At 40.0% G+C, this 27,019-nt stretch overlaps 1 protein-coding gene across 6 annotated transcripts in view; it reads left to right on the top strand.

Annotated features, from left to right (window-relative positions):
- The window catches only part of DDAH1 (dimethylarginine dimethylaminohydrolase 1), a 254,705-nt gene that overhangs the window by 112,744 nt on the left and 114,942 nt on the right, over window positions 1-27,019 (top strand). The window contains exon 1 of one of the 6 annotated variants that reach the window (XM_025377530.1): window positions 47-140. The exons of 4 other annotated variants lie outside the window; for them this stretch is intronic. The gene's annotated coding sequence lies outside the window, so the exon portion shown is untranslated. Of the gene's footprint in view, window positions 1-46; window positions 141-27,019 lie in introns of those variants that run through there. One more of the 6 variants, XM_025377535.1, reaches the window with a different exon arrangement.

The following is a 27,019-nucleotide window of genomic DNA, read 5'->3' as shown; positions in this document are numbered from 1 at the left end:
GTGTGTGTGTGTGTGTGTGTGTGTGTGTGTGTGTGTGTGTGTGTGTGTCAGAGTCAGAGAGAAGTTCATTGTTCACACCTCCAGGCTGCCGGCAGCCTTCTGGAGGATCCGATTCAGTGTGGTTGTACGGTCTCGGGCAGGTGGGTGGGCGGGGGAGTCCGCCTCACGAGCATTTTTATTTCTGAAAATTAAACGACAGCGACGATAGTGCAACTTTGAGTGTTTCATAGGGAGCAGGGGCCACGAGGGGTGCCGCTCCGGGAGAGCAGGTGGAGGCTGGGCGTCCCTCCAGGGGGCAGCGCCAGTCGTGACATCGAAGCCCCCAAGTCCTGCTTGGGGCTTGGAGCAGGACAATCTGTATTAATTAACGGGGTGTTGGTGCCCACAGACCTGGGGCTTCTCAAGTTCGTTTTCAGTGGTGGCGAGTGAGTCCCAAAGAACGGGACTAGTAAGTGAATGGAAGGAAAGTGTGTTGGTGAGCTGTGCTAAATGTGTGCATGAATGGACTAGGTTTGAAAAGCTCTACTCTGTGCGGTGTTGGGTGTGTGTTTAATTAAGAGATGGTTGTTTCACAAATTCCGTAATTTTTATTGTCTATATTTTTAAACTCACAGCAATTAAGAGAGCTTTTCTGTTCTCAAGGGTTGTAACTACTTTGAAATACTGCAGCTTGTGAAATGGCTAATTGCTTTAAGTGCAATGTAGGTTAGTGGGGAGAGACAAATAGAGTGCGATTGGATTTTAAAATGCCATCTGGTCTGGGATTCTTCTCATTGCCAGTTAAGAGCCCAGCTCAAGACTCCGTTGCTGTTGGCATCCAGTGGCATTGCAAGAAGCTAGTGGTTTCTTTCATTTCTGGAGATTTAAGAATTTTTTTTCTATTTTGTCTGTATTCACTTCACATTGGAAATGCTTCATAGAGCTTATGATAAAATATGCTTATTCCTCACCTGCTTCACTACTTGGTTAATGGAATCCTACATGGCCTGAGAAAATAGACATATTCTACTAATTTCTTAGTAAGATAATCAGCTTTTATTCCACCCTCCATTAGCAGAAAACCAAAAGAGTAACAGATCTCTCTTAGCCCTTTGATCTGTTTGCCACACCTCTCCATCTTTGAGTCTGTGAGATGTGCCACTCTTTTAAACTGATAAGGAATGTAATCCCATTTGAATACTTTCTAATGTGTTCTAGGCCAAATGGCAGAGCTATGGTTTGAACTTAAAAGAGCAAAATCGATTTGAAAACCCTTTCAAGATGGCACTCTTTTGATGAGAGTAGTCCAATTTCTCCTCAAGAGACTGTCACCATATTTATTCATCCATTTCATTTTATTCCTATAATAAAAGCTTCCAAGCTTTGGCCTCCCTGATACCTAAGTGAGCAGTGATCTTTTTCCCCTGCCCAGATTTTGAAGCATACATTTTAAATTGGTTTAATTCTGATATCAGCCTGGTGGCCCACTGCCAGAAATCACATGGTGTAGTGGATAAAAACAGACTGAATCTCAGCTCCACCACTTTCCAATTCTGTGACCTTTAGGGAGTGTTTCTTGCCTCAGTTTTCTCATCTATATGGTGGACATAATAATACCTATTTCACAAAGTTGTTGTAATAAATTTATTAATCTACCTGAAATTCATAGGACAGGACATTTGATGAATGTTGACTATTATTATTCACTTAGCAATGGGTCATGGAAGATTTACTCCTTTAATAACAAGTCAGCTATACACTGACATTTTTCTACTATGTGATACTGCCTCTGGGTTTGGGTCTCCTGCTGGTGCCTGCCTTTGCATTGCACATGATCTGGGTCACCAGGATAACAGGCCTCCCAGGCAGGGAGAGGAATATGGGCAGTCAGTGTTGGATAGGATGCTTCTGGACAGCAGGGTCATGTAGGGCAATGGTTGTAGCAATCTCTCACAGCACCAGCTCCCTGCCTTGGTAGGTGTTAATGCTTGTTGAGTGAGTGGATGGATGAATGAATGAATGAATGAAATACTAATGCAAGAAGATAGTTACTTGAAGACCCTCTTTGGATTGCTATTTTTTTTTTCATGTGATGTCTGCATTCCCAAGTGTGAAAATCCACGGTAGCCAGGGAATTATTTTAACATTTTCATCACTGATCTCTGCCTCTAGTCTTATCATTTTCCATTCCATTCCCACACTGTAGCCAAACTGGTCTCTTAAAAACTCAGATCTCATCCTGTCCCTTCTCTGACTAAAATTCTCAAGGGGCCCCCACTGAGCTTAGATAAACCCATTGAGCTGGACTGTGCTTGCCTTTCCAGCTTCAGCTTCACCTCTGATCCCACCCCAAGCACCCCCTGACCCATGGATCAAGCGAGGTTCTTTCAGTGCAGCTCACCAGACTATTGCTTTTATTTTGTGCATTTTCCCTTTGTCTGGGTTCCTCTCTTCCCTTTTACCTGCCTTAAGTTCTCAGCTTACTGTTATCACTAATATTAGTAGCTAATATTTATTGGGTACTTGCCACACACCGTATCAGATTTATGATGTGCATTTCATTAATACTCACATCAACTCTTTGAACTCAGTAGTATCATAATTCCTATTTTAAAGTTGGTGAAACTGAGGCCTAGAGAGATTGAATAAATTAGCCAGGGTTATAGAGTGTAACCTGTAAAACCAGGATTTGAACTCGAGTTTAGAGAACTCCAAAACTCTAGCCCCACTTAGACATCACTTTTCCAAGCGTGGAATTGGTTCTCCTTTTATGAGCTCCTAAAACTCTGTAAACTTGCTTTTATATTTATCATACCACATGATAATTGCCTGTTTACCATTCTGTATCTCCCACTATTACGTAACCTGTCAGGGCTAGAATCATGTCTGCATTGGTCAACATTTTGTCACCAAGGCCTTGCACACAATAGGCATGTAGCAAATATTTTGTTGAACAAATGTTCTCATTATTTTAATTCTCCCTTAATTCTCCCTCCTTATGATGTATTTGGTGTTTCACAAGCATTTGCAATCAGTAAGGTCTCAAAAGTTCTATTATGAATGTAGGTGGTTTATAGCTATTTCTTCTATCCCCTATCCCTGTCCCTGTCCCTCTTTCTGTTGTTATTGTTGTTTTGTTTATTTTTATAAAAATCTTGAGAAGTTCCTTCTTAATCAAAATATCATGTTTCATTTAATGGCTTTTCTTCCTTGGAATTCAAGAAAGTATTCCTGTGAAAGTCCAGTGTTTGCCTCAGTGAAGCCTCAAAGATTAACAAAACACGGCCCCTGTGTGCAGGAAGCCCAAGTTTTAGTGAAGGAAACTGCATATACAGAAAGTCTGTAAATAATGTTAATTGTCTAATAATTTTGTATCTTTAGATTTTGAGTGTTTTTTATGTTTAATACTTTAAAGAAAAATCAGTCTTTAGAGGCCTATCAAATTTTACATGACTCCAACTTGCTTTTTAGGGAAGAAATGCAACTTCTCTATTTGTTTGTTTTTAGAGACAGGGTCTCACTCTGTCACCTAGGCTGAAGTGCAGTGGCATGATCATAGCTCACTGCAGCCTTGAACTTCTGGGCTCAAGCAATCCTCCTGCTTCAGCCTCCCAAAGGGCTGGGATTACAGGCATGAGCCACTGTGCCCGGCCAAAAGTCAATGTTTAAATGTCATGTAATGTGAACAAATAATCTAAAAGATGATGTAGGAGAAATAACAGGGTGTGAGGATTGAATTTTTTTAATTAAAACTTTTGTGTAGATAATTCATGCCTTCAGTGCCAAAATCAAATGGTACAAAAGGATATGCAGTGAAAGTGGGTGTTGCCCTTCTATTCCCACTCTTGCACCTGCCTAACCAGTTCTCCTCCTTAGAGGCAACTACTAATGCCATTTTCTTGAGTTTCTGTCCAAAGGTTCTTAGTACCTAATGAATGATTAACTGACAAAACTTACTTAAGCAAAATTGCAAAATATATCCTGTGCCTTTTTGCCCCTTTACTTTTTTTGTAAACTTATTTGTCATTTACTCTGTTGAGAGGATTGCTCCTTTTTAATGGCTATTTTATTCTTTCCCAGGTACCAAGTGTTAGTATGTGGGATAATTTTGTCTTGGAGAAAACCACACAAATGCATTCTTACAAAGTGATGATAGCTTTAATTATTGTTTCCTTGAGCTTTTGCATTTTTAGGGGCCTCTTCAGGAAGAAGTCAATGCTTAGCACCAGGTAATAAATCCCAAAAGTGGAATTAGGCATCAAATGGGGCAATGGGGACATAAATGGAAGGGATGGGGAATGTAATTTGGATAGATGTTCCCCTTTTATTAGGGTACTTATTAGGACCTATATATTTTGGTTCTGGGTTTATTCTCTGGTTAGGAAAAAGCGTAAATATGTTCATCCTGGAGGCAAGTGAACATCACGGTAATGTCTAATAGCTATAGCTAACAAATGCTAAGTTTTTGAATGTGTGTGAATCCTAAAAGGTGGCATTATTAACCCTATTCAAAAGATAAGGAAACTGAGGCTCAGGTAACTGAGGTTAAGTAACTTGTCCAAAGTCATACACAATAATAAGTTGCAGAAATGAGGTTTTTATGAAAATCTAAAGGTCATTTTTTGCATGAAGTTCTTGTTGCCAATTGTAGTTAATTCCAACATAGCATTAAATCTATGTAGAATAACTACCTAAATCCCATTTTACACATTAATGATATGCAATCTAACTCGAACACTTAGTGAATCATTTTACTTCCCTTCTCTCATAAATAAGAATACGTTGTTTTCACTTCAGTTTAAAAATAACAGTTCAGTCATTTATATAACCCCCTAAATTGCCTAGGCACCGTTTGTGCATAATTGTGTCTTTATTTACCAGCAGAGTGGATGATTGCTTTTTTAAATACATACATTTCCTCAAATTTCTGTTTAGCTTCAAGTGAGAAAACTGCCCCAAACCATAATTAGAAATTATTCTGACACCAAGATGGAAAGTGAATGTGCTGGGGCTCTCCACATTGCAGCAGATTAGCAGTTCTTGATAAATCATCACCTTCAACTAGTTAGAACAACGGCTCCTTTTCAGGATTTTTAAAAATTTTTTGACTCTTCTACATAGCCTTGGCAGTAACGTTTGGAAATTGATGTGTCCCAGAGACTGGGATGCATCCAATACTGTAGTCTCTTCCTGTACAGTTGATCTTGAAAGCCTTGAAAATAAGGAACAAATGAGTAGGAAGTGACTTCTATTAGATACTACTAGCTGAAAATGAGCTTTCTGCAGAGATTCTTAGACTCATTAGAGAACCATTATAAAACTAAGAAGGCAGGGCTAGATCCCTTGTAATTCAGATATGCTGGAACATTGCCTTTGCATGTATTTGAATTCTTATGAAGCTCAGATTTCTTCAAAATTAGTTTTTAGTATAATAATGGTAGGTATCCATCCATTAATATAAACTACAAAAACAGAAAAATCTACTTATGACTTTTGAACAAACAGATTTACCTTCTACTGCCTTTGTGTCATAAGTAAATTATCCATGTCATCTTATGATTCTCAATATAAATTTGGAGGTGTATGTTTTAAAAATGAGTACTGGTTATTAATTTTATGGGCTTTTGCTGTTAAAATCTGTAACCATTTCAGAAAGCCTCATTTTTTTGACTAGAGATCTGGATATGTGTAGTGTTCCTTCCTTCTTATCAAGGGAGTATCATAATTAAAGATAAAACCTTAATAAAAAAGAAAAAAGTTTCATTTATATCTTATGCAGAACACAGTGCAGTATTTATTTCAGGTTATCCATAAATATTTACTTACCATAACTGAATTCTCTGAAGTTCCATCAAAATATTCACCTGACCTTTGAAGTTAGCTTCCATCACTTCCCCTAAACTGATGTCAGATATTAAATCTGTCAGACTTCTTAGGCTCATTTCATAAGCAGGTGCTTTTCATCTGAATAGACAAGCAGGCATAATCTCAAGCAACAAATCCAATTTAAAAATGTGTGTGTGGCGCCTCTAGTACTAGCTACTGGGGAGGCTGAGGCAGGAGAATCACTTGAACCCGGGAGGCAGAGGTTGCACTGAGACGAGATAGCGCCACTGCACTCCAGTCTGGCGACAGAGCGAGACTCTGTCTAAAAAAAACCAAACCAAACCAAACAAAACCAAAAAAAAAAAGTGTGTATGTAATGCCATCCTAGTTCACTTTGTCATTGTCAAGTAATTTAATAATGTACATCATCTTCCTGAAGCTGATGCTGCTGAGGGAGCAGTAGCATCCCATAGAAAGCAATGAATCACCAGACTTTGGACTTTTGTTTCTAAATGTTTAGATCATCCAAGCAACTATGACAAGAGGAATCAGCATGACAAAGTACAAAGGAAAGCACAAACTAATACAAGGTTGGTTTAATTTTGTCCAACAAATCAGTGTGGACAAGAACCTGACTTAGTTAGGTTAGCAAATTAAAAGAACTATATCATTTAAGCTGCTTTTGCAGCTGGATGGGCTTATGTGGTAAGTTATCATCCCAGTGAAGATATATACATCAGCATTTTCCTCTATTTGAATATGTGTAAATAAACCTTTGCCTTTATTAAAAGACGTTTTGGGCTGGGCGTGGTGGCTCATGCCCATAATCCCAGCACTTTAGGAGGCCAAGGCGGGCGGATCATGAAGTCAGGAGTTCGAAACCAGCCTGGCTAATGTGGTGAAACCCCGTCTGTAATAAAAATACAAAAATTAGCCAGGCATGGTGGTGGGCACCTGTAATCCCAGCTACTTGGGAGGCTGAGGTGGGACAATCACTTGAAAGCAGAAGGTGGAGGTTGCAGTGAGCGGAGATCATGCCACAGCACTCTAGCCTAGGCAATAAGAGTGAAACTCCATCTCCATCCTTTTGCCTTGATTCTTTTGTCATTATTTTGCTTAAGAAATATTAAAGTTTTCCAGTTTTTGTGTGGCATTAACTATGAGTACCATGATTGCATGAAAAATGACTCTGCTTTTGATAGTAAAGGGATAATAGTTGTGTTACTCATATCTGTTAGTACATTGAATAACTGTCTATTATGTCCAGACCGAATGTTTGGTGCTGGGGAGATACAGATGAATTAGACACTTCCACTGCCCCTGAGGACCTCACAGTCCCTTGAGGGAGGCAGATCAGTGACAGACAGTTGCAGAACACGGGGGCAGATTTTATGATACAACTCTGCCCAGTGCCACGAAGGCTCAAGGAGATGTGTCTCACTCACACCAAGGCTTCCCAGAAGAGCCATTATTGAGTGAGAATTAACCAGGGGAAGGCAGAGAAGAGCAACCTTCCAGATACAGAGAACGGGATGAGATAGGATGGGGGTAATAGTCCAGTGAATATTAATTTTATTAATGTTGAAAAGATATAGAATTGAGAAAAACTCACCTGTGCCCTCTCAGATCTTCCGAAATTTCAGATCCAATTCCAAGTTCACCAAAAGAAACACATGTATAACTAGTTCTTTCTTTTGGGTCTAGAGGGATTTGGCCACTTTGCACACCTCATTTCTAAGTGTACTTCCCTCTTACTCTTATCCACGTGCTCCGTAATGGTCTGGCACCCCTTCTAGGATTCCTGACTAGCACAGTTTAGGAACAATGTAGCCCACTCTGGAGTTGACTAAAGTCTACTTTAAGTCTGAAACTTAAACATTTCCTGAGCTTGCCATTTAGATTCTGGTAAGGCACTTTTTTGGCGGTAGAGGGTGGGGGGTCCTATAAGTTATCAGTATATTCTTTGCTGGGGGATTTTCTCCCTTGACCCATAATTTGTTACATGAGGGTATATCAGGAAAACCTGTCATCCTGTAGTGTGTAGTTATATACAGATGCTCCTCAACTTATAATGGAATTATATCCAGATAAACATATCTTAAGTTGGAAATACCATAAATTGAAAATACACTTGATACCTGTAACCTACCACACATTATAGCTCAGACTACACTACTTTAAACATGCTCAGAACATTTACATTAGCCTATAGTTAGACAAAATCATCTAACACAAAGCCTATTTTAAAATAAAGTATTGAATATCTCATGTAATTTATTGAATACTGTACTGAAAGTGAAAAACAGAATGGTCATGTGAGTACTCAAAGTATGGTTTCTATTGAATTCATATCACTTTTTCACCATTGTAAAGTCAAAAAATTGTAAGTTGCAAGCCTGTAATCCCAGCACTTTGGGAGGCCGAGACGGGCGGATCACGAGGTCAGGAGATCGAGACCATCCTGGCTAACACGGTGAAACCCCGTCTCTACTAAAAAATACAAAAATCTAGCTGGGCGAGGTGGCGGGCGCCTGTAGTCCCAGCTACTCGGGAGGCTGAGGCAGGAGAATGGTGTAAACCCAGGAGGCGGAGCTTGCAGTGAGCTGAGATCCGGCCACTGCACTCCAGCCTGGGCAGCAGAGCGAGACTCTGTCTCAAAAAAAAAAAAAAAAAAATTGTAAGTTGAACCATCATATATCAGGGACTATCTGTACATTACCCATGTCAATGGCAAATAAGAGAAAACTAATTTATATTTGCTGTTGAACTGTATTTTTATTCACAAATCTCTCCATCTTGACAGTAGTCACCATTGAATCTCAAGTGCAGCGTAAACTGAGAATGCATCTGTAATTATGGGTTGAATTTTGCATGAGCTACAGGAGGCGGCCAGGTGGGGATACCCACTGTTCTGGGGGCAGGAGACACTGGTTTTGATTTTTGCAGTGATATTAAGATCAAATAGCTGAGGGTTTTTTTTTTTTCTTTTTGGAGCCTGGGTTGTGGGGGAGAGAAAGTGTAGGGTGGGAAAGAGATAAGAAGATGGGGGAAAGTGGATGGGGAGCTGATGATAACTTACATTTGTGAAATGAAATTGGAGTTTGATAAATAAAAAATACTGGATTTTATTCAACCAAAGACATTATACTTGTTCTGCTTATTAACTAATCGTATGAACTCATGCCTTGTTAATGATAATCCATTATGAGATGCAGTTGAATTTGCTAAATCTATTTCAAAAGCTCTGCTTACTCAACCATTTGTAGCACATTTGACAAGTAATTTTTTCTATAGAAGACTTTAAATAAAAACCATTGAAATAGTGTAAGATCCTAGACCCACATACTTTCTGCCATCACACATCACTTTCCTCAGTGTCTGTCAGTTGATGTTTTTGTGTGGTGAATGTGAACCAGTGGCCTGAAGAAATGGAGAGTAAATGGTGACGAGGTATGTGCTGTAAGTTGTGTTTTCTGTTATAACTAAGTCTTGAATTACCCATAGTAATTCTTTCTTATAAACCTTCCATATATGTGTGCTGGTTTCTATTCCTGATGCTGAACTGTTAGTTTTCTAATATTTAACTTTTGGCTTCCAAAACTACAGGAAGTTATTTTTCTAAAGAAAGACAAAAAAAAAAAAAAGATACCTACTTAAAAGTAGCCTTCCTATAATTAGCTGTGTACACATTAACCAAATAAGGTATAGATATAGTCATTTTTAGCCTGAAATGATTGAAAAAGGTGAAATGAATGAATTAATCTTGGTGCCATTTCAAAATAGTAATAGAAGAAAAACAGCCATTTTATTCTTTTAATTATTTTTTGAATCATAAGGGAACCATCATTTCAGGAATAAAGATTATTATAACTACAGTTTGACTTTGAGTCATATTTTAGGCCATTTATGATGTAATCGTATTTTCCAGCTCAAGAGTTTTGTGTGAAGAGATTTAGATCTAGTACTTTATTTTGAAATACCCAAACTATTTTTTAAATCTTGCTTTGGGAGTTTTCTAACTTTCTGCATGCCATCCTAGTTCTCTATCAGGGACCCTGGTTTTCCAGCTCCCTTTTCTCAGAAAAATACACAGTTGGGATGTTGAAGGGCCCTAGCCAAAAAGGTTACTGATTTCTTCATTTTTGTCTTTTGTTACTCTCAAACTAAACATCATTAAGGCTTCAGGCCTCCCTAATCTCTGAGTCTTCCCAAGTCACCCCAAACAGTCCAATTATGACCAGAGCACAGCTTCAAGACAAGGTTTTTGTACCATTTTTCCCCCAGCTGCTGCTCTCTACCCACTAGTCGGTCATGAAATCAATTTAGTGGGTCATGACCAGATCTTTCATTTTTATTGTAGTAGAATCAGTAGAAAATGTCAGAGTGTACTGCAGCATAGTGTCATAAGGGTAAGTATTGTTTCATAAAACTTGTTTCATTTTTACACACTGTGTTTGTGTATACTGATTAGGTAAATTTCTTACACTAGGTCATGGTAAAAAATAAATGTGAAAAATCCACCGCATCCCCTTTCAACCAGATTGCACCATTCAGCCTCTTTATAGAAATTCTGCAGGGCCATTCCCGTTGGTCAGTTGGGTCCTGGGAATCATGGCCAAAATATCAGCATTACTTTCTGTCAAGTCATGTTTGATTTCCTCTCACTTGTGTTGACTCCTTACAGTGATGGTTTCCTGACTGTTTGGACCCCTGTCCATTCAGCAAACTAGTGTTGAGTCCGTAGTTCTGTGTGGCCTGGTTGATGTGATTGGGGAACGTGAAGAGGAGGAAGATTGTCAGTTTCACCATTTGCTAGAAGCTGATTCTACCTTTCCTTCTTTGATGATAAATTTTAACCCGGTTAAGAAAAGGTTATGTTAAGACAGGAAAGCATAGTTTTCCCTCTGAACTTGCATCTTTTGCATTTTGCAGAGGTGGCGAGGGGGAGATTTGGTGGCAGTAGCATTCCCTGAATCCCTTGCCAGGGGTTGTACCCAGTAGGAAGCAGTAGCATCCAGGTGGGGGCTGAGACCTACACAAGCACTGGGAGGCATCAGGATCCAACATCAGAATTTGACCACAGATACTCTTGGGGTAGTGACCAAAACTCAGAACATATTTTGGTTCAGAGAACCCCAGGATGTGTTCAAATACAGAATGCGCTAAAATATGATTATAATGTTCATGTCATTCTCAGATCACTGGCTAACGGCCTAAAAGAGATCTTGGAAATAACTGGTTTCACTCTCCTTCCTTCACACTTATGCAACACTGGATAAGTGGAAATCCTGCCTTATGTAAGAATCCAAAGAAAATTTAGTTTTCTCCCACAAGTAACTCATTGCAGCAATATTTGTTGGTAATGGTGCCTATTAAGTATGAAACATCTGGACTGGCATATAAATTGGGGTTCATTCTGACAAAGTATATATAGATGTTTAGTAATGGGCCAATCTGTGATTGCAGGGAAATGGAGCGCCCAGTTTTCAGTGGTGATCCCTTTCTGCTAGCTGAGCAGCCTAGTACTAAGAGTGGAATGTATTCCCTTATACATGCTCTTCTGTGCCCCCCAGAAAGAGTGCTTTGAAGATTCTGATAAGAGACATTAATGATAGAGGCAGTGTGTGGCTATGACTGGAGAAATTGTGTGTTTGTAGGAAAAGGGCTTGGAATTGTGAGACTTGGAGCTATAATTACATGAGAAAAAAATGGGGAGTGCAGTTGTCATGTCCATGTCTGCATTTTTCTTTGTGAGCACTGAGCTGGATAACTGAAGCCTCTGAGTGGTTTGCAGGAAAGCTGAGGATTAATACTGCTTCTAAACTGTCCAGTCCTCTGAAGGAAGTTTCTTGGTGAGTGGAGGGAGTAATAGGGATTTAAGTTAGAACATTTTCTTGAAAGTAAATGCCAAAAAACACACAAGATATAGCTCGTTGGCCTCAATACAGCTGAGGGCTCAATTATGATTCAGAACACGCTCCCTGAAACACTTGCCTGCCCTGAGGTCAGCCTAATGACTGGAAATTCTGCAAATGCAACAGCGACTATCACTTGGCCTGTTTTTATAACATACACACACACACATACACAGGTCTGGATAAATTCAGTTTTCTAACAATGCTCTCCTTGTGAATAATGCTTGGTGGTATTGTGGATCATCAAAAATGTTTACAGGGATTCTTGAGTTACATTATTTCAGTGGTCCTTTAGCCAGGAGAAAGTTTTTGTTGTTGTTGGTTTGCTTTAATGAATTGTGCCTTTTTTATTGGGCTCTTTCAGCCTGTGATCACCTCCACGCAAGTCGTCTTGATTTCACCTTTGGGATGGGCTTTTATGGTGCTATCTATGGAGGAGAAAGCATACGTGCAGTTCCTACAACTTCCCTACCCTTCTTTACCTTCCTTTTATGGGGGAGTTCCTATAACACTATGAGTTTGTTCTTATACTCTAGGTCCAGATGGCGATTTTCAAATTTTAAGTTCAGCTCATTAGTGGATCATAAAGTTACTCTAGTAGGTCACTCCAGTTTTTTTTTTTTGGTTGTAAAGAAACTGGAGTAGAATAGAAAATATCAGAGTGTATTCGCAACCCATAATATAGCCAGGTAATGTTTGTAACCTTTGTGTCATTTATACACATACACACATCTACATGTTCCCTCTTAAGCTGTAGGTTGCAACATAAAGTGTACTTCTTACTGTGGGTCATTGTCAGGAGGCTTTATTTATTTATTTATTTTTGTCGTTGTCAAGAGGTTTTAAATCTACATATCTAGGAGAGCAAAAAAACCTTAAATAAATGCTGTCATTTTAGCTTTTGTTGCCATTCTTTGTTGTTTGCATCAACAGAATGTTGGCATGTGTCAGAGGCACTTGACTTCCATTGAGCAAATGGGCTGTTTGGTCTCAGGGCACTGGGTTTTTCATTACCTAGTAGGAGGGTAAAGCCACTCATCCAAAGGCAGCAAAATGCAGGGGATGGAGACGAAGAGAAGGAAAACAAACAGTGTAGGTGGAAAGTCTCAGGCTCTTCCCAGTAAACAGGCATTTTCAAATATCAAAGACTCCCCTGCATTAATGCTACAGAGTATTTCTGTCTGCTTAGAAGTGATACACTCATTTGTAAACCAAATTATAATGTTATGGTATTATAGCCCAGGATGGCAGGTGTTCAGAAAGCATATCACTTATTAAAATGGCCATATGAAAGCCTACTACATTTTCTATTCTATTGACTCCAGTCTCATTTTTACTGTTTCTACTTTCCTCTGCTCCTCACTGAACTGCCCACCTGCTCCCAGACCCACAATCACTCGAGATATCAAATCAGCACAAGATTCAGTCTTCATCACCCCTCTCACATACATACCTCTCACTCAACCCAGGTGTCTAGAGACCCATGCTTCTAAGCTGACTCAGGAGGCAGACTTGCTTGACTCCTGGGGCACTTGTTGAGAGGGGGCTTTCTCTTCCTTTCCATGTGCCCTGAAGACCGGCAGGGGACAGCTATAAATTCAAATTGTGGTTCCAGTGCTTATTAGCTGTGTGGCCTTGAGCAAGTACAGCATCACTTTCATCATCTGTAACGTTGAGAGGGTTTTGACTACCCTATAACTTTGTTATGATGACTACATGCAATAATACAGGTAAGGTACTGAGCAGTACCTTGCACAGAGTAGCTCTTCTATCAGTGATCAGTCCCTCTTCTTTCTGCATTTATATGCTTTTTGTCTTTCTAAAGGGCTATTATTCGAGCCCCTAAGGATTGAGGCTGTGCTTTTCTCTTGCTATCTTCTCTTCCTGGAAACTGGAGACTTCCATCCATTGGGCTGTGGCCAGACCGCCTGTGGCCTGCCCAGACTGAGATTCTGTCCAGCAGTTGGCATTCATTGCTCTTGTATTTTGGATCCTTATGCTGACTCCACCTGAAACATGCCAGGAGGTTGGTAAGACCATTAGAGATATGCACTTGATCTTCAGCTGGCAGCTGGGCCAGTCACCCAGCGCCTGTGCCACTCTACAGGCAGGTCTCCTGTGGGCACTGGCCTCCTCTCCAGCTCACGGTTTTAGGAGTAGGTCATCAGACTCAACTGAGTCAAAGGTACTACCCTTTCTGTAATTTCTCTTCATCCTCTGATCTTCTAAGTGAATGAATACTTAGAGATATTTCTGCCATTAAGCTTATCATCTGATCTTGAACTGGTCATATATTAGCATTTGAATTTACATTTTAAGTATCTTTACACATTCAATATATTTTCCATTTTAAGTACTTAAAAAAATTCCTCTTACATTGCAGGTGAAATTCCACCTGGAATTGATTCTCAGTTCCACTTCTCAGTTGCATCATCTCAGGCAACTCACAAGTTTCAGTTTCCTATAAAATATCTTTATGCCTTCTTCCCAAGGATGCTGAAAATCAAAGTTTTCTGAATGCTGTGATGCTGTATACAACAGTGATTACAGTGGTAATGTTATGATGAGTGTTGGATTGTATGTATGGTAATAGTAACATTATTACTTATGGACTGGAGATAACTAGCCTATTCTTGATGATATATTGGATTGACTAGATTTGACCAATATCCTTTGCACAATAACTGTGACACTAAGCTCTGACAACATTAGATAGAGGTCCTAATAGAAAGAGAATACTCTTCAGTCACCTCTAAAGACCCAGACCTACCACTTACTAGCAAGATTAACTTGGCCAAAAAAACTTTTGATACAGTTTTGTCACCTGTAGGAAAGGGTGACACTACTTTTATTTATTCAGCAGGCAATTGTTGTTGAGTGCCTACTAAATGCAAAACATAAAGTAAACAAATATGATGCTTGCCCTCATGGAGCCTGTAGTTTAATTAAAGAGATAAGCATGAAATAAATAATTGCAAATATATGTGTAATTAAAAATACCAGTAAGTGTCCTAAAGAAAAAATGCAACTTGTCTCATAAAGTTGTAAAATGTCAATAAGAGACTTTACCTGCAAAATACCTGAGTATCAGCTTTTAGATGAGACGAGTGTTACCTGTGTTGCAGAGGAATTATTAGATTACCCATGCTATTGCTCCTGTTTGTACACCCCTGATTTTATTCTTAGGAATATTCCCTCTCTCTGCTGGAAGGGACTAGAATCCTGCCCCTGTACTCCAGCACCATGGGCACCTGCCTCTGGCCAGCTCTGACTTCTGGACCCTGTGGTCTGCCTCTCTCTCCAGTACAAACACACCTCTTATCCACCTCCCGACTTCATCTGCCACCTGTTCCTGCTGCCATGCTTTCCACAGATCCAGCCCCACCTGCTTGGACTTTCACCCGCCACACATGCATCTCCATTGCGCTTTATGTAGTTTTCAGGTTCAGAGACCCCTTCCAGTGTTACCCACCTTCTCCCAGCTAATCCTTTCACCCACAATAAACAACAGCAATATCGTTTATCATGTATTTACTGTTGCCAGCACTTTAAATCCATCATTCTCCCTAGCTGTCTTGGCCCGCTTCCAAGCCCTGGAAGCAGTCTGGCTATTAGCAGAAGAAGTAAAGGCCCCTTGTTCAATAGGTCTTTTGGTCAGCCTCATCATTCTGCTGATGGCCCTACCCCAACATGACCCTTATTCATTTCATATGCACAGGTAGTGCCTTGGTTCCCTTAACTGGGTTTACATCTTGACCCCTTTTGTTGGTTTCCTGCCTAGATTCCCTGCAGAAGACCCCAAGGCTGACCTCTAGTCCTCATATGAGAGAATCTCTCAAACATACTGCTATGCCCTTTTGATGCCATGTTCTGCCAGCCCTTTCATACGTCTGCATTGGGCCAGACACCAACCTGCCTTATGCTGGGCTGTGCCCTCAGCCTAGCCCCTTCTGTGGGGGCCTCTGATGCCAGATGCCATTCTGAGTCTTCTTTCTTTTGCCCAGAGTTGGAACCATCCCTGGTCACTGGCCTTGTGCTAGTGGACCATTTTACTGACTGAACTCAGAACCAATGTGTGCTTTTATGTTTTTAAAGTATTTACTAGATTTAGCCTCTTAGGAAGTTTGAGGTATGATAACTTGACTGAGGCACACCCTTAATTTTCCATCTCTCTCACCTGCTCCTGTAGTAACTAGCTATATAGCTATCAATTAAATGCTACTTTTCTGTCTCAATTTAACAAACTTGTTCTTGGAATGCTCACTAAACTGACTTTAGTCCAATTTTGTAAAATTTGTAAAATTCTTTGCTGGCAGAAAAGAAATTTTACTGTGGTTAATTAAACAGATTAAAACGTGATTTTCTCAGTTGTCAAAACTGTTTTTGATAGATTTCCTGTGTTTCGTGGGGTTTTTTTTTTTTTTTTGTAAAAGAAAAATTATTCACATTATTGTAATTCCATATTGTGCAGAACAGGAACAAAGGAAGTGATGCAGATCCTTTGGTAGAAAGGTCATTTGAGTCACTGGAGTGTCCTGAACCATAGGGGAATTAGAGCTCCTATTGGTGCGATGCACAGCACATTTCTTCAGAATAAGACACCGTGGATTTATCTGGATGTCTTTCATGTGAATATTTGTGACAAAGGAGAGCAACAGAGGGATACTCACTTGTAAACAAAGCGGGGTGGTGAAGGAGGAAATGAATACTTCATAGAACTCTAAAATGAACCAACCAGTTTTTCAGAGTCTCTCACTTTTAATGATTCCTGTCATTCTTTATCTCTTAGAACAGAGATGATTGAGAGAATTAAAGAGTAGGCTTAGTAATGGTGAAAACACAAATTCTGATTGGTAATCCAGGATAACAACTTCAAAGTAATAGAGCTTGATGTTCTAACAAAGGGGTGTCCGATCTTTCCTCTTCCCTGGGCCACATTGGAAGAAGAAGAATTGTCTTGAGCCACACATAAAATACACTAACACAATAGCTGATGAGCTTAAAAATATGTATCACAAAAAAAAATCTCCTAATGTTCTCAGAAAGTTTACAAATTTGTGTTGGGCCACATTCAAAGCCATCCTGGGCCACATGTGGCCCATGGGCCATGGGTTGGACAAGCTTGTTCTAACAAGAAAGCATGATGAAGATGCTGGCTCCTGACTACAATGGGTGGATATTTACTGCTGAACACACAGCACTGTACAAGGTCTCCAAGGCCTCCATGTCATCCTTGGGTTAATTAAAATAAGGGATGAATTTAGGCACGCAGCCGGCTCCTCTTTCTGATGATTCAGTGTGAAGGAAGAGGGTAGTTTTGCAGAGAAGAAATCCTTGCAGTGTTTCTGTCAAGGATTAGCCTGTTGATGAGGAAATTCAGACATCAAAGGTCAGTGTAGCTTTTGGTTAACATTTTGCATAATTCACAGTGACTAAACCTACAATTCCTGGTAACTCCATTTGAATCTTTGGCAAGCCTTGGAAGTAAACTGGAGCTACCTCCAGGCTCAGACTAGCAATCATATTACTAGGTCAATGATTTTACATTCTGGTCAGATTCCTTTAGGTTGCAAATAACTGAAACATATTCCTGCAAGAAGGAGGAGGAAGATTGTAAGGATAGACTCAAGTAGAAACCACAGAATCATTAGGGACATGAAGTCTCTCTTTCTCCTCATGCCATCTCTTCTCACTGTCCACTTGCTTCATTAGATTCTCTGGTTTATCTTAAGCTTCCTTGTGGCCCACCCGAGTTTACTTCATATTCCTGTAACTTAGCTACTGTGGCATTCTGACTCAGATTTCCAGTTTCTCAACTTAAAATGTTTATATGGAGAGCCTCATGGGTCCATACTAATTTTTTGATGCAGGCAACCAAGTGATAGATAGCTGGCCAGCCTATGAATAGACTGAATTCAGTTCAGGTGCCCAACTCTGGTTCAACCAGATGTAGGTTCAGAGGCCAAGAGCAAAGTGGGTTTGCTTAGAACAGCAGGCAGATTCCTGCATATAAATAGGCAGGCAGTGATTGGTGTCTCCTGTGTAGCTGGCCTCCTCATGCTGATAAATGAATCCAAACACTGACCCGTCGTGAAATAAAGAGTGCCTTGTGTGGGGAAGCCACATTCTGATCTTTTATTCCATTGAGTTTTAAAATTCGATGATGATCACCTTTCTTTCTTCCTGTTGAAAGGTGGCCTGTCCTATATCCCTTCAGTAAGACACACGTCTCTCGTATCCTAGGTGAAATTTAAGATGTAATGTAAAATGCTATTGCTGCAGGAAGAGTGGACATCAGGAAGAAAAGGGGCAAATAGGAAGAGAGAAGGAGAGGAAGAAAGGAGGAAGAACTAACTGGAAATGAAATCCTCAGTTTCTACCCAGAAACTTGATACATCTCCATGACACTAAGCCATATGCTAGAGGATTGGGGGAGAGGTGGCAGGAGAATTGAGCGAGAGGGAGAGGAAGGGAGGTGGGATTGAAACAAGGGGACAAATAACAGGAAGGAAAGGATTTTGGACATTAGGCCTCAGAAGGTAGAAATTCCACCTTAATGTCTTTGGCATGATGTTGCCAAAGGATAGGACTTGGAATGGACATGATCAACTGGGCCAGATAGCCCATTTTCCCTTTTCCTGAAAGCCCACCAGTTGACAATTGATATGGTTAGGCCTATGTCCCTACCCAAATCTCATCTTAAATTATAATCCTCATAATCCCCACATGGCAAAGGAGAGACCAGGTAGAGGTAATTGAATCACGGGGGCAGTTTTCCCTGTGCTGTTCTCATGATAGTCAGTGAGTTCTCATGAGATCTGATGGTTTATAAGGGGCTCTTCCCCCTTTGCTCGGCACTGTTCCTGCTTGCTTGTGAAGAAGTTGCCTTGCTTCCCTTTCACCTTCTGCCACGATCGTAAGTTTCCCGAGGCCTCCCTAGCCACGTTGAACAGTGAGTCAATTAACCTCTTACTTTTATAAATTACCCAATCTCAGGCAGTTCATAGCAGTGTGAAAGCAGACTAATACAACACATCCATGAGCAATTGCTGGGGCAGTACAGCTCACAGCATGAATGTCTCAACTTCTGCCACAGTCAGACATGCACCAGAAAATAAGTGTCTGGCTGTTCCTGATGTCCTTAGTGGACTGTAATATTTTGAATTTGCCATTCTAACAAGTGGTCAGAATTGCAGACAGCATTTAACTATTGGGATCGATTCGTTTGGCTTTAAAATGTAACCTGAAGTCAGGTGTGATGGTTTATGTCTACAATCCCAGTATTTTGGGAGGCCAAAGAGGGAGAATAGCTTGAGGCCAGGTGATTGAGACCAGCCTAGGCAACATGAAGAGACCCTGTCTCTTAAAAAAAATTATCTGGGCATTGTAGTACACACCTGTGGTCCCAGCTATTCAGGAGGCTGAGGTAGGATGATTGCTTGAGCTCAGGAGGTCAAGGCTTCAATGAGCCATGTTTGCACCACTGCACTCCAGCCTGGGCAACAGAGCAAGACCCTGTCTCAAAAATAAATAAGAAGGTAAGTAAATTAATTCAATGTAACATGATATTTTCATTGAGCATATACCCTTTAGGAAGGACAGAAGGACCTCGTTATTCTTTCAAATGTCTTCACTTGTTTTTTACATTAACTGTCTATCCTAAATTGATGCCATATAGTCTGACCTGCAGATTCATATTTGTCAAGATTTCTAAATATTTGATCTTAGGCACTCTCTAGTATTGCACAAATTACTAATCTTTTATGCCTTTTTTCCTTGATAATTAAAAAAGAGTATGCTTAAAACTGAATTCATCCTCCTAACCTAGTTCAGGTGCCCCTCCTCCTTGAAGCACCGCACACTCCTAGAGCTATCATGTCGTCCCCCACCCCGTAATGCTTAATACTGAGTGTCAACTTGCTTGGATTGAAGGATACAAAGTATTGATCCTGGGTGTGTCTATGAGGATGTTGCCAAAGGAGATTAACATTTAAGTCAGTGGGCTGGGGAAGACAGACCCACCCTTAGTCTGGGTGGGCACAATCTAATCAGCTGCCAGCACGGCTAGAATATAAGCAGACTGAAAAATGTGGAGAGACTGGCCTAGCCTCCCAGCCTACATCTTTCTCCCATGCTCAATGCTTCCTGCTCTAGAACATTGGACTCCCAAGTTCTTCAGTTTTGGAATTCGGACAGGATCTCCTTGCTACTCAGCCTGCAGATGGCCTATCGTGGGACATTGTAATCGTGTGAGTTAATACTTAATAAACTCCTTTTTATTTACATATCTATTCCATTAGTTCTGTCCCTCTAGAGAACCCTGACTAATCCCCCTACTTTGGTCAGCACATAGCGCTCCATATTGTCCTTACTTATTTGCATGGTTACTCACACATCTATGAACTCCTTTCCCACAGCACCTGTGACCTTTTCACTTCTGAGCCTCCAGCACAGAGCACAGTGAGGAGCACACAGTAGGTAGGTGCTCGGTGAATGTCAGTTGAATTGAGTAGACTATGTTTAGCACTCACAATATTCTCAGGACCTACCCTGTGGGGCCACATTGTAGGTGGAACTTTGACACAGGACTTGAGGTCAGGATGCCTGTGGTTAAGCCTTGCCTTGTTCTTAAGAGTATGTGGCTTTGGTCACCACCTTCCTGGGCCTAGTTTTGTCATAGATGAAATATGGGTAATGATTCCTGCCACTGAAGACTTTTGCAAAGAGGAAATGAAAAAATATATATGAAAAGTCTTTATAATGTTAAAGGGCAGTTTATAAGGAAGATATCATCTAAACCATTCTTTTGAAATTTCAGAAACTAATCCTCTTTAGATGTGATCCAAGACAGATCTTTCTTCTGCTGAATCCTGCTCTATGGCAAACATAAAGTTGAAAGGTATACTGTTGTGAGAATTATAAATATGAAACATTGGTGTAGTGCCTAGCATATAGTAGTCACTCAGTGATAGCTGCCATTACTATTATTACTACTGCTATTATTAGGATAAAGTAGTGTTTCCTCAGCTGGCTTGGAGGAAAGCAATTGGGTAATCTGAGAAGGGTAACAAATTTTCAATCCTTGTGCAGTCTGCCACTTTCTATCCCTGAACAAGCAACTGATTTCTTTTCTTTTTTTTTTTTTTGAGATGGGTTCTTACTCTGTCACCAGGCTGGAGTGCAGTGGCATGATCTCAGCTCACTGCAACCTCCGCCTCCTGGGTTCAGGCGATTCTCCTGCCTCAGCCTCCCGAGTAGCTGGGACTACGCCCAACTAATGTTCTGTGTTTTTAGTAGAGACGGGGTTTCACCATGTTAGCCAGGATGGTCTTGATCTCCTGACCTCGTGATCTGTCTGCCTCGGCCTCCCAAAGTGTTGGGATTACAGGCGTGAGCCACTGCGTCCAGCCAGCAACTGATTTCTTACCTCTTTTCTCAATCCTATGTAATCTTTCCTTCCTTGTGTGCTGTGAGGATGACTTTGAGCTCAGAGAATTGCTGTAAAAATCCAGGTGAGTGTTGCTATCCTCTTGAGCATGTGCTTTAGTTCTCTTATTATCTGCATCTGTCAGACATGGAGCCTTTACCGAGGATAGTGAGGCTCAAAAAATTTCAGCATTTATCTTCAGAGCTGACATGCCACTTTATTTAGAAGTTGGGGTGGAGATGGAAACTTTCCAAGTACTTGATGCCATTGAGCCTTGTTAATTTGTGAAAGAGTTTTGTACTTGCCCTCTTTCTTTCTTTTTAACCATTCTTAATTTTCCAATCCTGCTTTTTGTTGGCTTCAAATATGCTCACCAGAATCCTGCCAGCTTTAGTTGGAAGAAATATATTTCCGAGCTTAGTTGGACATCAGTTTTTTTTGGGCCCTGCCCAGATTTTTGACAGAGAAGGTAGTGTTAAGGGGGTTGATGGTGTCTAGACGGTAAAATCAGAAACTTTGTAATTTATGATGTATTATAGACGTCCACTTCCCGGATTGGAAAAAGGAAACTGACTTTTATCTAAGGAAGTTACAGTAAAAACCAAAGCCCTTGGGTATTTCTGACCTAGGAAAAGTTGAAGCTTGAGTCATTTTACATAACGTTCTCCAGCCCCTTCAAAGACTGGAATTATTATTTTTTTTTTAATTTTTTTTATTTTTTATTATTACACTTTAAGTTCTAGGGTACATGTGCATAACGTGCAGGTTTGTTACATATGTATACTTGTGCCATGTTGCTGTGCTGCACCCATCAACTTGTCAGCACCCATCAACTCGTCATTTACATCAGGTATAACTCCCAATGCAATCCCTCCCCCCTCCCCCCTCCCCATGATAGGCCCCAGTGTGTGATGTTCCCCTTCCTGAGTCCAAGTGATCTCATTGTTCAGTTCCCACCTATGAGTGAGAACATGCAGTGTTTGGTTTTCTGTTCTTGTGATAGTTTGCTAAGAATGATGGTTTCCAGCTGCATCCATGTCCCTATAAAGGACGCAAACTCATCCTTTTTTATGGCTGCATAGTATTCCATGGTGTATATGTGCCACATTTTCTTAATCCAATCTGTCACTGATGGATATTTGGGTTGATTCCAAGTCTTTGCTATTGTGAATAGTGCCACAATAAACATACGTGTGCATGTGTCTTTATAGCAGCATGATTTATAATCCTTTGGGTATATCCCCAGTAATGGGATGGCTGGGTCATATGGTACATCTAGTTCTAGATCCTTGAGGAATTGCCATACTGTTTTCCATAATGGTTGAACTAGTTTACAATCCCACCAACAGTGTAAAAGTGTTCCTATTTCTCCACATCCTCTCCAGCACCTGTTGTTTCCTGACTTTTTAATGATTGCCATTCTAACTGGTGTGAGATGGTATCTCATTGTGGTTTTGATTTGCATTTCTCTGATGGCCAGTGATGATGAGCATTTTTTCATGTGTCTGTTGGCTGTATGAATGTCTTCTTTTGAGAAATGCAAAGACTGGAATTATTGAGAGTAGTCCTGTGTAGGGTCAGGGATGAAAAATAAACTTCCAAGTCTCAGAAGATAATTCATAGAACCATATAGCAGTGTTTCCCAGCTACTCACCTCTGGTTAGACCCCTGTGAGCTCACAATGCAAGTGGGTCTTGCACATCAGGTTCAGAGGGATTTTGGAAAGTTGAAGAAGAGAGAGGCTAATAGCAAAAGAGCATGAAGGTGTTTGGATTTCCAAAGAAGATTGAAGATCTGACTCAGGGCTCCCACACTGAGAAAAATCACTTTTCCTTAAGGAAAAAGCATGTTGTTGATTTGGAAAAAGTATTACAAAAATTAAAAGTGCCTTAATTATGCAATGATATTTTGTGTTTCTTTTTATGCTGTTTAATGCTCATAAATATCAGATATGTCCTCAATATTCATTATTGTGGAAAATATTAAGAAAAAATATTAATAAGCAAGGCAAAATTTAAGTAAAACTAAAGGCTTTTAAAGCCCATGTCAGCTTTTGTTTTGACCTGGATCATCGTCCTAGAATTCTGAGTTTCTTTCAGAAAAGTATGAACTTCTTTATGTAGAACTGTGAGACATCATATCAAAGGCTACTATCTGAACTGTTTTAGAACACATGTATTTAAAATGCTGTAGTCTATTAGCATTATGAATTAATTCTTTGCTTTTCTATCAGTCTTAAAAATTTTAAATATCTCAAAGTAGGAAAATTAGTAAAAACTCCATTCATTACAGAAAAAATTGTCTTGTTATTCTTACAAGATACTAGGTCACTTTATCTGAGTTAAATTTCACTTTGACAGTTTCCAGCTGATCGTGCGTGGGTCCTAATAGACACACAATAAGTGTTAGCTGAACTGTATGTTGAGTTCTTTCTAAATTTTACATCGAAAGCACTTTTTAATATGTAGTAACTAGATGATTAGAATTTGTCTTGAAGAGCAGATAGTTTTAGAAAACAGATATAAGAAACAAGAGAAGAGTGTCGTGTATAGTGTATTGATTACTAAACACTGATGATATGTAATGTGCCAAAATCTCTGTAGCAGCCAGGGATGTAGTGGGAGTCTTTTCCACAGCTTTGTAGCCCCCTGGCAGAGAGCTGAGATATCAGAACTCTGTCAGACACTTGGGAAGCTGCAGTCCCATGACATTTGCTCCCATGTTACTCAGTTTAGCATGTTTAAGTTGTTGGCTTCCCAGAGTGATATTTGACATTTGTCTTTAGCTTCCACAGTTCTAGCAGAATGCAGAAAAGGTAAAGGGTACAGTGGGAAATTCCTGATTAATTGGCAAATTGTCTGTACAGAAGGATGCTTAGTAATCAGCCTAAGCTGGAACAGTTGTATTCCACCCCTGCTAATTATGGCAAAATGCAAAGATAGTAAAACTGCAGAAATAACAATGGCTGATCATAATAGTCACCATTAATTAAGCATTCTTATCAGCTCACTTAATCTTTACAACTCTATGAATTTGATATTATCACAGTTTTCAGATGAGCTACTTGGAGTTCAAAGAAGTTAAATACCATGACTAAGATCACAGACTTAGTAAAGACTAGAGTTGTTTCAAATCAGATTTGGTCTGTTTTTAGTTCAATACCCATCCTTTTAATTACTAGCCTGTTATAAAGCTTTTTATTCACCTTCACTACTAGTTTCTCATAAGAAGTTATATTTTGGCTTACCCTAATCTGCTCAACAAAAGTCTCTAGGTATCAATATATCATACCTAAAAATCTAAGAGCCCTTTAAAAATAGATCTTCCTCCAGTATCATCTTGATCCCTGTTCTGGTTATTTAATGCTGCACAATAAATTATTCCAAAATGTAGTGGCTTAAAGCAATGGCAGCATTTAATTTGCTCATGAATTTGCAATTTAAGCAAGACTTGGTGGTATAACATATCTCTGCTTTGCTTGATGTCGGCTGGGGTTACTCAACGAGGTCTAGAATACAGTTGACCCTTAAACAGCACGGGGGTCGGGGCATCAACTTTCACACAGTCGAAAGTCTGCAGAGGTTTCCTGTCATTAGGCTCATCTTCCGAAAAGCAGAAGAACTACAGAATGTTCTCAAATGGCAAATACATTTTAAACCTCTACATTCTTGAGCAAATTTCACCCTTCAATAGAAATTCAGCCAATTGTTTTAATCTCATAAAGAGCCATTGTAAGGAGCCCTAAAATTTTTTTCCAGTTTTTATAAGGTTCAGGGGGTACATGTTCAGGTTTGTTACATGGGTAAATTGCATGTTGCTGTGGTTTGGTGTACAAATGAGTTCATCACCCGGGTAGTGAGCATAAAGGTAGTTTTTTGATCCTCATCCTCCTCCCCCGACCCTCCACCCTCAAGTAGGCACCAGTGTCTGTTGTTCCCCTTTTTGCATCCCTGTGTACACAATGTTTAGCTCCCACATATAAGTGAGAAGATGCTGGTATTTAGTTTTCTGTTTCTGCATTAATTCACTTAGGATGATGACCTCCAGCTGCATCCATGTTGCTGCAAAGGACATGATTTCATTATTTTTTATGGCTGCATAGTAGTACGTAGTGTATGTATACCGCATTTTCTTTATCCAGTCCACCATTTATGGGCATTTGGGTTGATTCCATGTCTTTGCTGTTGTGAAAAGTTCCAAATTGCCATCTGTTAGATTTGTTGTGAGAAATAAGGAGTTAATGAGAACAAATTACATGAAACAAATAGAAGTCCTAACATTAATGGTTACTCTGTATTTAGTGGTAAACTATGCTTATGTGTTTATTAGAGAATATTAAAATTTTATAAATTTACATTGGACATTTAAGAGATTAAATACATTGCCACAAAAAAACTGCATATAACTTTTGACTCCCCCAAAACTTAACTACAAATAGCCTACCGTTGCCTGGAAGCCTTACCAAAAACATAAAGTGCATTAACACGTTTTTTGTACCGTATGTCTCATCTGTTTTAATCTTAAAGTAAGTTAGAGAAAGAAAATGTTAAGAAAATCATAAGGAAAATATATTTACTATTCATTAAGTGGAAGTGGATTATCATAAAGGTCTTATCCGTGTCTTCAGATTGGGTAGGCTGAGGAGGAGAAGGAAGAGGAGGGGTTGATTTTGCTGTCTCAGGGGTGACAGAGACAAAAGATCTGCTTATAAATGGATCCCCCTCAGTTCAAACCCATATTGTTCAAGGGTCAATTATAATTATTTAAATATCTGGCAGCTGATACTGGGAAGCCTTGGATAACTAACTGGAGGCTGGCACAGCAGAGGCTCCACAGGCCTCTCTCTTCATCTCTGTGTGGACATGCTGTGTGGTCTCTCCAGTATGGCGGCATCAGAGTTGCCAGGCTTCCTCCATGTCCATGTTGGCTCAGGTTGCCCAATGTGTGTGGAGGGGCTGGCGGCAGGCAGCAAGAGAGGGAGAACCAGGTGGAAGCTGCATTGTCTTTTTCAGGCTAGCCTCAGAAGTCATTCAGCATCACTTCCATCACAATTTTTGGGTTAAAAGTGAGCCACTAAAACTGGCCCATATTCAAGGGAAAGGAAATTAGTCTTTACCTTTTGTGGGAAGAATGTCTAAGAATTTGTAACTCGTTTTAAAACCACGGAGGCACCTGTGAACCTTGCTTGAGTAGTGCCTCCCGTGACACCTGTTTCAACTTAAAGTGATAGGGTTGGCCCCAGACAGAAATGTGCAAGAACTGAGAGTTGTCAAAAATGTCTACCACTTCACAACTGTGACCCTCGCCTCTTTTCAGGGCCTCCCTTCCCACCAGTAATGGCCCTGTGCGGCCATAGAGCTGCTCTCTTCTCCCACTTCACACTTCTTCTCCCACTTCACACCTCTTCTCACCCCCACCATAATACTCATCTGGTTGATTAGTTAACCCAGGACACTGAAGCCCAGAGATAAGCTGAGCACCATTACCAGCACAGCCAGCAGAGCTCCTGCAGCATCAGCAACACTTTGTGCCTGAGCCAGCTCTGACTGAGGCTCATAGTGTCCCAGATTGCTATAGCATACGTTTTCATATCAGCAGTACATGCTTTCTCATCTCTTCTAACACATTTGTATTAATGATATGCCACAGCTTTCCCTGGGGTTTTGGCCAAAAGCTTTATTGTCCATTTTCGTAGATTTTATGCCCATGTTCTCTTTGTCTTGTTAATGTGAATTCACATATAGCTTTAAAATATGATAAATATTAATCAATGATCAATACAAAAGCATAAAAGTATTTCTATTAAAAATTATCACAAGTTTCTTCCAGAGGTTAAAAATAAAGTTACAATAAAAGAAAAAAAAATTTTTCA

The sequence above is a fragment of the Theropithecus gelada genome, chromosome 1 (assembly GCF_003255815.1).
Source record: "Theropithecus gelada isolate Dixy chromosome 1, Tgel_1.0, whole genome shotgun sequence".
Taxonomy (NCBI): Eukaryota; Metazoa; Chordata; class Mammalia; order Primates; family Cercopithecidae; genus Theropithecus; species Theropithecus gelada.
This window is presented reverse-complemented; position numbering and strand designations above follow the sequence as displayed.